This window comes from Mytilus californianus, unplaced genomic scaffold, assembly GCF_021869535.1.
Source record: "Mytilus californianus isolate M0D057914Y unplaced genomic scaffold, xbMytCali1.0.p SCAF_10, whole genome shotgun sequence".
Taxonomy (NCBI): Eukaryota; Metazoa; Mollusca; class Bivalvia; order Mytilida; family Mytilidae; genus Mytilus; species Mytilus californianus.
The window spans coordinates 24,700,921-24,714,526 of record NW_026262582.1 but is presented as its reverse complement, the minus strand read 5'-3'; the positions used below and the strand labels follow the sequence as shown (position 1 = coordinate 24,714,526).

The 13,606-nt window shown below is 32.8% G+C and overlaps 1 long non-coding RNA gene across 1 annotated transcript; it reads left to right on the top strand.

Moving 5' to 3' along the window:
* Positions 1–440: 440 nt before the first annotated feature.
* Positions 441–13,606, top strand: LOC127717816 (uncharacterized). The gene is made up of 2 exons (XR_007989428.1): positions 441–477; positions 12,861–13,606. It is a non-coding gene; the product is annotated as an uncharacterized LOC127717816 (long non-coding RNA).

Sequence of the window (13,606 nt, the reverse complement as noted above, 5' to 3'; positions counted from 1 at the left end):
GTTGAAGACCGTACTTTGACCTATAATGGTTTACATTTATAAATTTTGACTTGGATGGAGAGTTGTCTCATTGGCACTCATACCACATCTTCTTATATCTACATACAGAATGTGGCGGGGTTAAACTAGTTTGAAGGCGTGAACCTAAAGTTCATTTAATTTTGCATAATTGTGGTAACTCGCCGTGTACAAAAAGCGTTGTGGTTGGTTAAAATCGTTCTAAGCAATGACGGTTCAACAAATGACGTGACTTTTTATTGTTTGTAATTATTATTTTTGTGTACGTACAAGGAACAGTCACATATTAATTTACATATTTGATCCGCAAATATCATTAATTTTGAGCTTTTAGGTTATGTATATGTTTACTATCAGCACTTGTTTTTATTTGCACAATATGCGCTCTCATAAACCTAACAAGATCGTATTCCATTTTTATTTTCAGATCTTTTCCCAGTTGAGTCAGTATGGAAGAAGGTAACATCAGAATTATTTATAAGTACAAAATAAGGAGATGTGGTATGATTGCCAATTAGACAACTATCCAACAGAGTCCAAATGATGCGGATTTAGGTAACTTTAGGTCACCATACGGCCTTCAGCAATGAGTAAAACTCATACCATATAGTCAGCTATTAAGTACACCAAATGACATACTGTGAAACAATGATAACTAAATGCTATTCAACAAGCATAATATTAACAAAATCGACTCAACAGTGAACACTGACGACAGTTTCATGCTTTATAAACTAAAAAATACAGTATCGGAAAAAACTAAGATAAAAAATATTTGCATGATGAGATAGTGGATGAAAAATAAATTTGTGTATATGCGAAAGGCTGTATTGTATGGTAGGCGGAGAAAGACGATAAGAGAGAGAGAAAAAAATGTGAATGGATTGTGCGTTTGAGAACAATGGGAGTTGAACTATTTATCTAAAACCAAAAGAGAAGGGTTATTTTTCACAGAAGTTTTTTTTTCATGTTTCTGCTGTTAAGGTGAAAAATGATCATAAGTCATCTCAAGTAAAACAAAAGGTAGAACCAAACAACATTTAGAACCGGAGATGATCATTATTAATTATAATATATTTTCATAAAGACAACTCCTTTAAACCTTTTTTTAAATCAATGGTAAATATAAAACACTATGATTGAATGTACTCCTGAGTTGAAAGCTACGGTATTTACATAAAAACAATCAAGTTATAGTATATTGTGCATTATAATTATAACGAAATTTGATGTCCATCAATGCCTGAGAAAAGATCGGTAAAGTTCTTAGATTTCCCCGGCAGTTTTTTTTCTCGAATATCCGCAATCCTTCTAGAAAAATGTTTTCAAGAAGGAGAATGAATATCCTTTTTAAAATAACTCTGGAAGCGCTTTACCGAAAGGTACCTATATAAAATAGCGAAATCCAACTTAGTATAAAGATAAGTAGATGTGGTATGATCTCTAATGAGACAACTATCCATCATCCACCAAATAACATAGATGTAAGAATGTAAGTGACCACAGACCTTCAACCATGAGAAAAAGCCTTTCGCAAAGTATCAACATTTTTTTCATTCACTCTCTCATTATGCAAGTATAATTAACCTCAGTTTTTTTCGGTACTGTATTTTTTCGAAGATTTAAGCTGTAAAAGGCCCCAACATGACAAAATGTGAAACAATTCAAACGAGAAAACCAACGGCCTGATTAATGAATAAACAATAGACTAAAAACAAAAATGACAGACAGCAAGTAAACATTAGTTCAATTCTGCCTGAGGGAGTTGGAGCCTAATGCTTACAAATGCTTTATTGAGCCGTGCAAGTTCGAGCTCCATAGAACTTGTCAGTGAATTACGGACAATTAAAGGGAAACTCCGCAAAAAAATGAAAAATTGATATGATGTTCTTTAAGCATAAAAAATCACATTATCATAAATATTAAAGTTTTATTCTCCATTTAAAGAGTTCAAAATCGATTTCTGAAATTAACTATCAGTTTTCGACATGCCGCCATCTTACCGGCATTCCCGATAGGAAAGTCACGTGATATCTAAAAACCACAAAGTTTCAAACGAATCGGGGATTTACCGACCGTTCGTTAAAATCTCCCCATCATCAATCGGGTATTACCGTATAGTCGTCATTCAGTGTCAAAATGTCTTGTCAAGCGTACGGTTGTTCTGTCCGACAAGGTTACGGCAAAAGTCTACATAGTTTTCCAGATCCCACAAAAAAGACAGAATTATATCAGACATGGTTGTGCAACCTTAACCTTACATCAAATTGTTTCATCTTTAACAAGCACAAATTGGTGTGTGAAGACCATTTTGAGAAAACTTGTTTCGAGGGAAATTTGATGGTAATTATACTATTTTAATAACAAAATAACCTAGCAGTTATATATAGCTATAATATTGTCAAATCCTTAAATGATGAGATCACGTTGATTGAAAAATAATAAAGTTGATGAGGAAATAAAGGTTCGATTATAAGTAAGGCATTTTCAGTGTTTTTGTAATGGTCACTGACTCACAAAAGATTCATTACTATGTCTCTTTTTTATAAAGTGCATTGGTTTATATAAAGAATAGTTCCGTATTTAGACAAGACAATTTTTTGAATTATTAAGTTATACGATAAATAACATTTTTTATTATGATATTCAACAGCTATCGACATTTCAATTATATAAGAGCAAATTCAGTGTTCTTGTAACAGTCACTGAATTACGAAAGATTCATTTGTAAGTCTCTTTTATATAAAGTGCATTGGTATATATAAAGAATAGTTCTGTATTAAGACATGAAGACATAATAATTGTTGAATAAATCAAGTTCAACGATATTTTTTTTTTTACTCTAAAATTGACACGGAGCAATGTTTTAGTTGGGACATACATTAATATGTTGATTTAGTATAATATTCCCAGGTTATTGATATGTAAATATCGGAATATCGGACAGCTCATTTTTTTTTTTCATATATGGTGTGTTTTATTAACTTGCTTTTTTTTTAACTACATGTAAGCTTTACGTAATATTAAATTGACACGGGATCAATTTAGATCGGTCACTTATAATGATGCTTTTACAAATTAACGTGTGACCCTAGTATGTTCGTTGTAAAATTGATAGTTTTTTTTTCTATTTACGACATCTTCTAAATAAATGTTTCGGCTTCCTCTCGAATTGATTATAGGCATGTCAGACTGGATAAATTATTGATGGAGGTCGTGTCAGAGCGACAGATTTCGTTAGGTATTCCGGTGACATCCTGTCGACTAAAAATTCGTAATACACAATTAGATAATACAGGTCCATGCATGGCCTCTTTTTTGAGTACCAGGTGTGCACAGGTAACATTTATTGTACCATAAAACTATCAGCTGTAATATACATCCTGTGTACAACTGAGTCTGAAAAAACATAATGTTGTGCGTGTTTGAAATTATAATTCCACCTGTTAATGAATGATATTCTGATATTTATTATCCACTAGTTTTTGCTGAAAATAAGTTAAAAAAAATCATTTATAAACATGACCTTTGGAAATTTTTGTATAAGAAATACTGTTTTTGCATAATTGTGGACTCTTTTTTTGGAAAAAAAAACCGAACTTTTATTGACGCAAATACGGCACTTGTGTCGATTGGCAAACATGAAGATATAAAGTAATGCAGCACTTATCTGCTTATCTTCACTATCAAGGTTACTTTATTGAAGATTCTATGTCTAATGTCCCTATCTTTATAAGGATTAATAAATTGTTGAATGAAAATTTAAAATTGAAAAAAATTGTACAAAGGGAAAAATATTTCTAGGAACCTCGAAGCTACTTTGATAGTTTGTTGTAAGCACTGTTAGAAATTTACATGAAATTTATTTATGCCATAGTTTTTTTTCTGATCAGCGGAAAATATAAAAGCATTGATGTATGAAGACAAATTTTGCTTTGCAAGTAACAAATGCAGAAAAAGAGGTCACGGATAAAAAGTCACATATAGTATACCTATTGCAATAAACATTGTCAAATTGTCATAAAACTTTAGTTGAAAAGTTAAAAAATTATTTTTTATAAGAAATATTGTCATATCTAGGAAAACTAATGTTTGTTATCCATTTTTGCGTACCTCTAGAAACTATAACAAATATAGAGAGCAACTATGAATTGCACAAAATGAATGTAGGACAGAAAGTCACAGGACAAAAAGTCACAGACAAAAAGTCACAGGACAAAAAGTCACAATTCAGTTTTGAGATTATATTTCTTTGAACAAGAAAACACTAATTTAAAAAATACTTTTTTTGTTTTTTCTTGAACTATTATATATGAAGCAACTTTTTAATTAAAATTTATTCAATAAATATCAGTAATGATCAAATAATTGTTAAGAAAACAAAATGTCAAAGTGGCTTTGTACTTAAATGGCTTCATTGTGCCAAGAAATATATCCTTTGCATGATTCAAATTTAATACATTTTCATTTATCAAAGCTTATGAACAATTTCCTAAACTTAAAAATGAATATATGTAATAAAAAGAAAATATTTCAAGATCTTTCTGTTATATATTCAAACAGTTGTCAACAAATTCTTTGTGACTTTTTGTCCTGTGACTTTTCGTCCTATCAAATTTGTGACTTTATGTCCTGTGACTTTCTGTCCGTTTACCGCACAAAATGACTAGCAAGTCAATCAAGGTCTTCAGAGCATTCAGTGGTCCTAGGTGACGTAAAAATGTTTGCAGATTTCCTTTGAATGACCATGCCCAAAAAATATGCATACGTACATGTAGGTAGTGAACGATAGTTTTTTTTATTCATTTATTTTTTTGGGGGGTGGGGGTGGTTGTGTTCTCCAAAGAAATTCATTTCATTTAAAACGGGTTTTGCTTTGCCGCGCGATCATTCATTTTTTTTCACGTCAGCTTGTTTTACACACTTCTGATACTTGAAATATATGATGTGCATAATATTGTTTCTTTTTTTAAATATTAGAAGTATGCTTAATCTGTGATAGGATTGGAACGAAATTGTTAATATATGTATTATGTGATTGCAAATGGATCCCCGTGTCAATTTGAAAAAGCTAAATGTGTTCTGGGAACAGTATATATATGTTCCTGATATATTCAAAAGATTAATTTTTTTCGGAAACATGTTGTTTACAAGATTTTAAGAAAATTGATGTGTAAGGTATATTAGTAAATTTGTTTACCCTTTTTTTCGTATGAAAGATTAGAACGGGAAAAGTGTCAGTTTCGAAAATTGGTTTCTATTAAACAATAATTTGCATCTTTATAATCTCTCACATAGCAATTTGCCACCTTTTTTACTCCACAATTATCGAAGCCTTATGTGGTAAAATAAACACGGTATAACAAAGTTAGGAGAAAAAATGTGAATTTACAATAAATCATTATATTTCAGGGCAGGCTTCTTGGCTTTACAAATAGACGCCCAAGACTAAAGTCAGACGCAGTACCAACAATTTTTGCTTCTAACCAAGACGCCAGGGATGACAGTAACCTGCAAACAAGAAAAAGAGTATTGCACCAGGTAAAGAGTTGAACAATTATGATTTTTTGACTAAATGATTGATGTTATAAAAAAAAAATTATGCAAAAGAATGAATATTCACTAAATTAACACATTTACAATCAGTAAACAATATAATCAGTAAGATTGGATATTTAAAAAGTATATTTAAATAACAGTTAAAGTTTGAATGTATAATACTATTAGTATATATACAATCAAAACAATTTTTTGACAATCTTTGTTATTTTTTCCCAGTATTGAAGGATAGATTTCTTCAACTATACCTCAAACATGAATTTAAAAAATTCGGATAAAGCCAATTAATAATTATGTCCAGCTTACAATATTAGAGTGGAATTATCATGCTCGGTCAATGTGTCTACCAGTCCGTCCCTCCCTCCCAAATCAATTAAAAAAATTATGAAAGTAATTTATTGTGAAGTCTGAGTCACATAAGCTTGACACTTCATAAACATGTACCTTTAACATGGTCTTCCTAATGACTATAATGTGCATGCCGAAATAGGGCTTTGGTCCTATGTACACGGTTTACTGAAGATGAAAACTATTACCGGTGTACTGATGATACATTTTCTTATCTTCGAGGTTAACTACTTCTTACTAGCAAAAAAATGGGTTTTACCATACATTTTAGTACACTCGTAATACTGTGTCAACTCTTTCAGATTCCAGTACCATTTGAAAATGCGGCCAAGGACGAAAAGTGGAATTCAGCTTTGAATGAATGTAAAGGTAAGCATATATATCTATATCTTTATTATTATATATTTAAAGGGATAATAAGCCATAATCAGGATTCTCCATTAAAGTATACTTTTATATATAATTGTTATTTAGGCTTCACCGGTAATATGAGCTCACATCTCTTGAATAGCATACAATATGTTAAAATTGCAGACACAGCAGAAAAATCTACAGTAACTATTGAGCGAATAAAAAGATGATTTTAACGTTCGTTATTTAAAAGTTTTTAATGTCGGTAAATAAAATGTATTTTGCCGAGTTGATAGGAATACCACCGAAAGCAAGACTGGTTGTCTTGACATGGTTAATATCTTTGGATTTTACAAGTACATGTAACACTTTCGTGCGATTCTACATGTAAACTTGTGTTAAAAATTATGACTTGAATAAACCATCATTTTATTATGGTATTTCTCATACTTTCTTAGTAGTAAATATTTAAATGCATTATTCTTTAATGTTGAGCTGAGGTGTTCTTTTTTCAGGTTTACAAATTATATCACGTGACAACTAACTTGAAAAATATTTGGAGTTGTCTCATATACATAAACTTGTAACTAAACCATGATATTTTTTCTTCAGAAAACAACATTCCAATGAAGAAAATAAGACACGCGGAGAAAGCTGAACAGGAAAATATAAGATCTGTAAGTATTATTTGTATTATTCTTATGGCTACATTCTACGAAGTCAACATTTTGTTATGGGAGGAGACTGCTGCAGAAACAAAGACGAATCCAGGGGGGCCTGGAGCCCCGCTCCCCTTTTGTGTGGTAAAAAATGGTTGGTTATATAGGGAATCATTTAGGCATGACTGGAGCGGCCCCCTTCTTAGGACGGTCAGTGGGCCCCACTTATAAAAAGTTCTGGATCCGCCAATAAGTAAGGAATCAGTGACAGCTATATGCAATACAAAATACATATACAATTCTATTTCTAACTTTCTTTATTTATTACCCTGACTACCGATATTTATTTGTGTTCGCATACATACATGTATGATGCAATCCTTTCTCTTACTTATAGAAATATTTACAAATACTATTTACTCATAAAAAATTAGATTTACATTTCAAATTATTAAAAATTCAGAGACTTAGAAAAAATTCTTGATATATGAAAATAATTTATAAAATGATTCACGAGAGAGTTTATATATATGCAATTCAATGATTGGTATTCATTTTTTATCATTTATATTTAAACCAGTTTTTGTATTATTGTATTTTACAATACTGGTACTAAGTTGAACTGTTTGTTGTTTAAATTCACTGTGAACGCATATTGTTATTTTATTGTCAACCCTTTTCTTTCCAGTCAAAACCTGTAATGGTTGACGTCGGTGTGCAGACTTCACCACCTTCACAACTTCAGACGGACTTAGACATTGGGACATCTATGACTAACAACAGCTACCTTCAGATGCCTGTCACCTCAGCACAACCATTGGATACAGCGTTTATAAGCTCACCTAAGAAAGACCAGGATACATCAGATGCATCCACACCTTCACCACCACCCAGTCCAGACAAACCAGACAGCGACGTTTCGTATGTACCAAGTGACGAATCCCACGACTCCAATCAGTCAACCTCTCCAGACTCACAACATATCACCATGGAACCAAAGATTATTGCTTTCGAGAGCTGCTTGAAGACACTTTTTGCAAGAGTTGTATGCACTGAATGTGGAGAGCCTATATCTTCTGACGAGTCAACAATTTTATATAATGGTACTGCCATGAAAGTCAAATTTCTGTGTATGAGAGGTCATCTAACATCTTGGGAGTCACAACCGTTAGTCAATAGTAAACCTGCTGGTAATTTAATGGTCGCAACAGCAATCATCCTGTCTGGAGAAACCTTCTCAAGGATTTCCCACTTTGCAGACATTCTTTCCCTTAAGTTCATTGGACATACCCAGTACTATAGCATACAGAAGGATATAGCCATCCCAGCCATAGACAATTATTACAGCCTGCAACGAGACGTTGTTCTTCAGCAACTTCAGGGTAGGCAGCTTGTCCTTGGGGGAGATGGCCGTTGTGACAGTCCTGGCTACTCAGCAAAGTATTGTACATACACTTTCATGGACACACTAACGGGAGTCATTCCAGATTTCAGTTTAGTCCAGGTCACCGAGACAACATCGTCTACAAAGATGGAGTTGATAGGTTTTCAGCGTTCCCTTAGTAATATTGAGGATGCAAATCTTGCAGTTGACGTAGTTGTAACGGACAGGCACGTGCAGATACGAAAAGCAATGGCAACTGACCACAGCAATAAAAACCACCAGTTTGATGTATGGCACCTTTCAAAGTCGATAAAGAAGAAAATCCTCGCCATTAAACCAAAGAAGTTACTATCAGAAGTGAAGCCATGGATTCCATCTATCTTGAACCATGTCTGGTGGTGTTCCCGAGAAGCTGAAGGTAACCCAGATAAGCTGGAAGAGACGTGGACAAGCTTGTTATACCACATATCTAACAGACACACATTTCCAGGAAAGCTAGTAACCAAATGTGGACACCCCCCATTGAGCGAGGATGCAATAAGAAAAAAGAAATGGATGGCCAAAGACAGTCCTGCCTACGAAGCCTTAGAGAACGTGATCACCAACAAACTGATCCTGCGAGATATTCGTCACTTAGATCGATTTTGCCATACAGGAGCGTTAGAGACGTATCACTCTATGATGCTAAAATACTGCCCAAAGCGCATGGAATTTGACTACCCATCCATGGTTGCCAGAACTCAGCTAGCTGTTGTAGACAACAATGTCAATATCGGAAGGAAGCAAAAGATTGGCGCCAATGGTACGCTGTCCTTCACGACTCGCTGTCCAAAAAGCACTGGCAGATGGACAGCACGTAAAGTGTATGAAAAGAAGGAATATGACTTCAAAACAGATATCATGCAGTCTGCCATCACAAACCAGCAGGATGGAACTCAGAAGAAAACGCTACACCAACTCAAGTCACTCACACTGCCGAGAAACATTAGCAAGGACCCTACACCTTGTAAGGAGGACCTGGTCGACAGCCACAGATCTCGATTTTTCTAGTTACATGACTTTGCGTGGATCTAATGAACAATTTGAAGCTTTTTGTACTTATAATATAAAATCAAGTAATAAGTATAATATAATATCAACTAATAAGTGTAATATATTTTTGGTATATAAAGTCCGCAAGTATACAAAATTATATGTTTGCTTGAATGAATGAAGTAAGGGCATCCTGAGTTCGTTGAATAACCAAATAGAGAACAAAGAATGAACGATGAAAGGGGGAATAGTCATGTTAAAGGAGCGGAAATAAAGAGTAGCCGAGTGAAAAAAAAATTGAATAGAGAAAAATAGATAATGAGCGACGATAGGGGGAAATAGCCATTGTAAAGGAGCGGAGATAAAGAGTAGCCGAGTGAAAAAAAAATGTTAGCTTGACAAAGTTATTGCTTGCTTTGATATTTTTAGTTACTAGCATACAAAAATACACATCGTGTACATAATTGGTATTCACGTGCACTACACTTGATGTGTTAAGTTTCTGCATTGCATGGTTAAAAATAATTATGTATCATGAACTATATATATATGAGGAAATGTCAGTTTAAAAATGTGTGAATCTATTTAATCATTTGTTATATGGTAGTGTCACTGTGTTTCTTTGTTAAATTTATTTAGTTTGTTAATGATTGTGTAAATAATAATAGATATGTATGAAACTTCATACTCGTTTAGTTATTTTAGTGTTACAATAAATATATACAGGACCCTGTAATACTAGTACGAGTATAGCATGTGAAAATTCCCACACAATATCATTGTATTGGGGAAAAAAACTGTTCATACAGATTGACAATTCATGTTCCGACAATCATGTAATATTTGCCACATGACGCTCATATTGCTTTCTACTATCATCATCTTCTTCATCAAATATTGCTGTTAACAACGATGGTCCACACAAAAAAAAAAGGAAATATATACAATCAGAGCTTCTCCGTGATATACACTTGTGAAATGTATAGACGAAATTCGGTATTGAGAAGTGAAATTACATCTCACAAACATTATCTTTGAATTACGATTTTGAGCGAACACACACCAAACCAATAAAAACGTATAGCAAGATACATAACCATGCAGGCATTAAGTTTTCGTCAGGTACAAGATAAATAATCGCTCTCATAAACGTACATGCGTGCAGTTTATGATATCAAGCATAAGAGGTCGATGTCTGTAGATCATTGTTCAGTTCGTTTACTGACTGTTCAGAGTCAGACATGTCACTTATTCATTCTTGGAAGCATTCGTGTACCCCATCCGACGATAGGAACTCTTTTCCGATAGTGTTGACAACTATGCTTGTATGGTGATTCTGTTTTTCTGGGCAAGTGGTTGGCTTCCCCTGACCCAACAAACAAACAAACGATACGCTATTAGTCTGCTTTGTCCTTTAGAAAGAACCTCTGGAGGTCGTCTTCAACGGCGCTTATACATCAGAAAAAGTATACTAGTACAGCTTGTTTCAAGGAGACGAACTGTTCTAAAATCGTCATTGTCAGCAATACATTACTAAGCTATGCCATTAGTTACTACAATTACTATTTTGGATTAATGACGGCTACCCTGTAGAGTATTACACTAAATTATAATATAATATAAAAATGATTATATTTAATTTTCATATGTTCAAACCGTTAAAGACAATTAGAACACCTCATACAAAAAACAGATCAAAAGAAAAAAAAGAAAATAAAAATTTCCAGACGGAATAAACAATTATTTTAATAGCTTAGATTTATAATGAATGAAATAAATGATATTTGGCATCTTCACAAATAATTATTCTAAGAGATTGTTGGTTGAATTTAATTATGTAGGAATGAAATTTTTTAAAACGATAAAAAAAATCATGCATGTTATACTATTGTATTTTTTCAATAAAAACTTTTAAATTGCGATAGTTTTACGATTGTTAGCATTTAAACATCGCTAGATTTAAATACAAGTTCAAGAATTCCGGTAAAGTAAATTAAACAGATGTGCAATTATTAATTGGGAAGTGTTAAATTAATTTTCTTTTAACTTCATATTTCAATTTTATGCTAATTGCATAGAGCGTAATCGAAAATTGTTTGATTTTAAAATACACTTCCGGAATTAAAAAAGTGAATGTTTATTTTCAATTAATTTATACATTTTAATTTATGTTTCTCTATTGTCATCGGGTATTTCAGCTTGGTGTATTAAACACGCTATACTCTTTCTGTTAATCCATTCAAAATGACAACATTCACACCTGTGTACGCCTGAGGCTAAATTGCTGCAAGGTAAAGTTCAAACGAATTCTCCTCAAATCGATAAATAAACAATGACTTCACAAAATAATATGCACACTCTGTTCACAAATATTTTGCCTTGAAATGGTTACCAAAGTTATAACGGTAAGTAAAACGTAAAATATTTTAATATCAGTCAAAATGTTCAACAGATATTTTATGAAAAATTCTCAACAATAATTTATGAAATAAATTCGAAAATATTTATATTTAGATAACTTCATATAGGAAGTTTTATTCAATCAATACAAAACGGTACACACATATTCATTTTCTTTCATACTTATATTGTGGTTATTAACTACGACCAACGGTCATCTGTGCGCTTTTAATTACGTAAAATTCTGATAAGCAATTAAGACTTTAACCGATTTTATTTTTTCCCATGATTCAACAATTCGGGTTAAAACGTCACAACCCAGTGACGTAGGTCAACCAAAAAAGTTACAAATACTTGATTTTCTCCGTTATTAGAAAGAATATAAATTTAAAACTTTGTGAATGTGTTTTTTATGTTAAGATGAACATATTTAGATGATAAGTAAAAAATCGCGGACTTTCCCTTTAAAACTCTTTTAATCATACCTTTGAAATAAGAGGCAAAACAAACAACCACATGCACGAATCTCTAATGAAATAATCTGCTTTCACTGGCATTTTTAAACGCGATGTATCACGCCGAAAGTATAATCAATCTTATTGAAATTCGGATCCTGTTTCCACGCTTTGCTTACAATCATCTGATAAACGCTCCGTTGTACTTTCTGCTTTTAAGATCTTTCGAGATCCTCTGGTTTTGTCATAATGATACACACTTTCAAAATTAAGTAGGCTGAAAATTAATTGGCTGATTTAATAACTACTATACTAGAACAGATAGTATCAATCTGATTAAAATACAGATCCTGTGTCCAAGCTTTGCTCACAAGGATTTAAAAAAAACTCCGTTCTACTTTCTGTTTTAATTACCTTTCGTGATTCTCTATTTTTGTCGGATTGATACACGCCTTTAAAAATTTGAAGGCAAAAAATGCATTGGCTAATGTAAAATTTATCAGAACAGAAAGTAGAATGGAGCGTTTTAAGATCCTTGTAAGCAAAGCTGAGACACAGGATCTGTAGTTTAATCAAATTTGATCTGCATTTAAATCAGATTGATAGTGTAATAACAATTTTTAAGACCATGTCATCGTTTTTCTCTTATTTTAGAGACTCCTGAACTGATTCTTGATTTTATATCAAGTAAACTGGGAACCAGTGATATAAAGTTTCTCGGAATACATCTTGGTCTCGATAGCAACGACCTTGAAACCATTTCCTGTGACTACAAGAATACTCACGAGGTTAAATTTCAGACCTTATGGAAATGGTTTAGTAAAAGTGACTCTTCGAGTTATACCGAACGTTTAACATCCGCTTTAATTTCAATTGAAAACAGACTTGCAGCAGATGAACTCAATTCATTGGATGTAAAACAGCTTTATTTTAAAGGAGAGATACCTTTTCCTAGTAAGCGTATTTCTGACAAGGATCTTGATTTTCTCTCGGCGCACGTTGTTACAGATTATCAAAGAATTGCAAGGTTTTTAGGAATGCGGCAGGACAAATTACATACATATCATGAGAAATATGTAAAAGACCAAGCTATGCGATGCTTAAAAGACTGCAATAAGATGGACGCAATTTCGAGAAAGAGTATGTGTAATGCATTGAACTATGCTGAGCGCCAGAATCTTGTGCATCAACTGGTGAATTCGTGGAACAAAAAATAATGTTGATGTTCTTATGCTCATTGTTGAAGGCCATACGATGACCTATAATTGTTCATTTCTGTGTCATTTGGTCTCTTGTGGAGAGTTGTCTCATTGACAATCATACCATATCTTCTTTTTTTATCTTATATCTTTTACCTTAAGACAATTTCTTATTTAAACGAATAAATGGACGAATCCTAA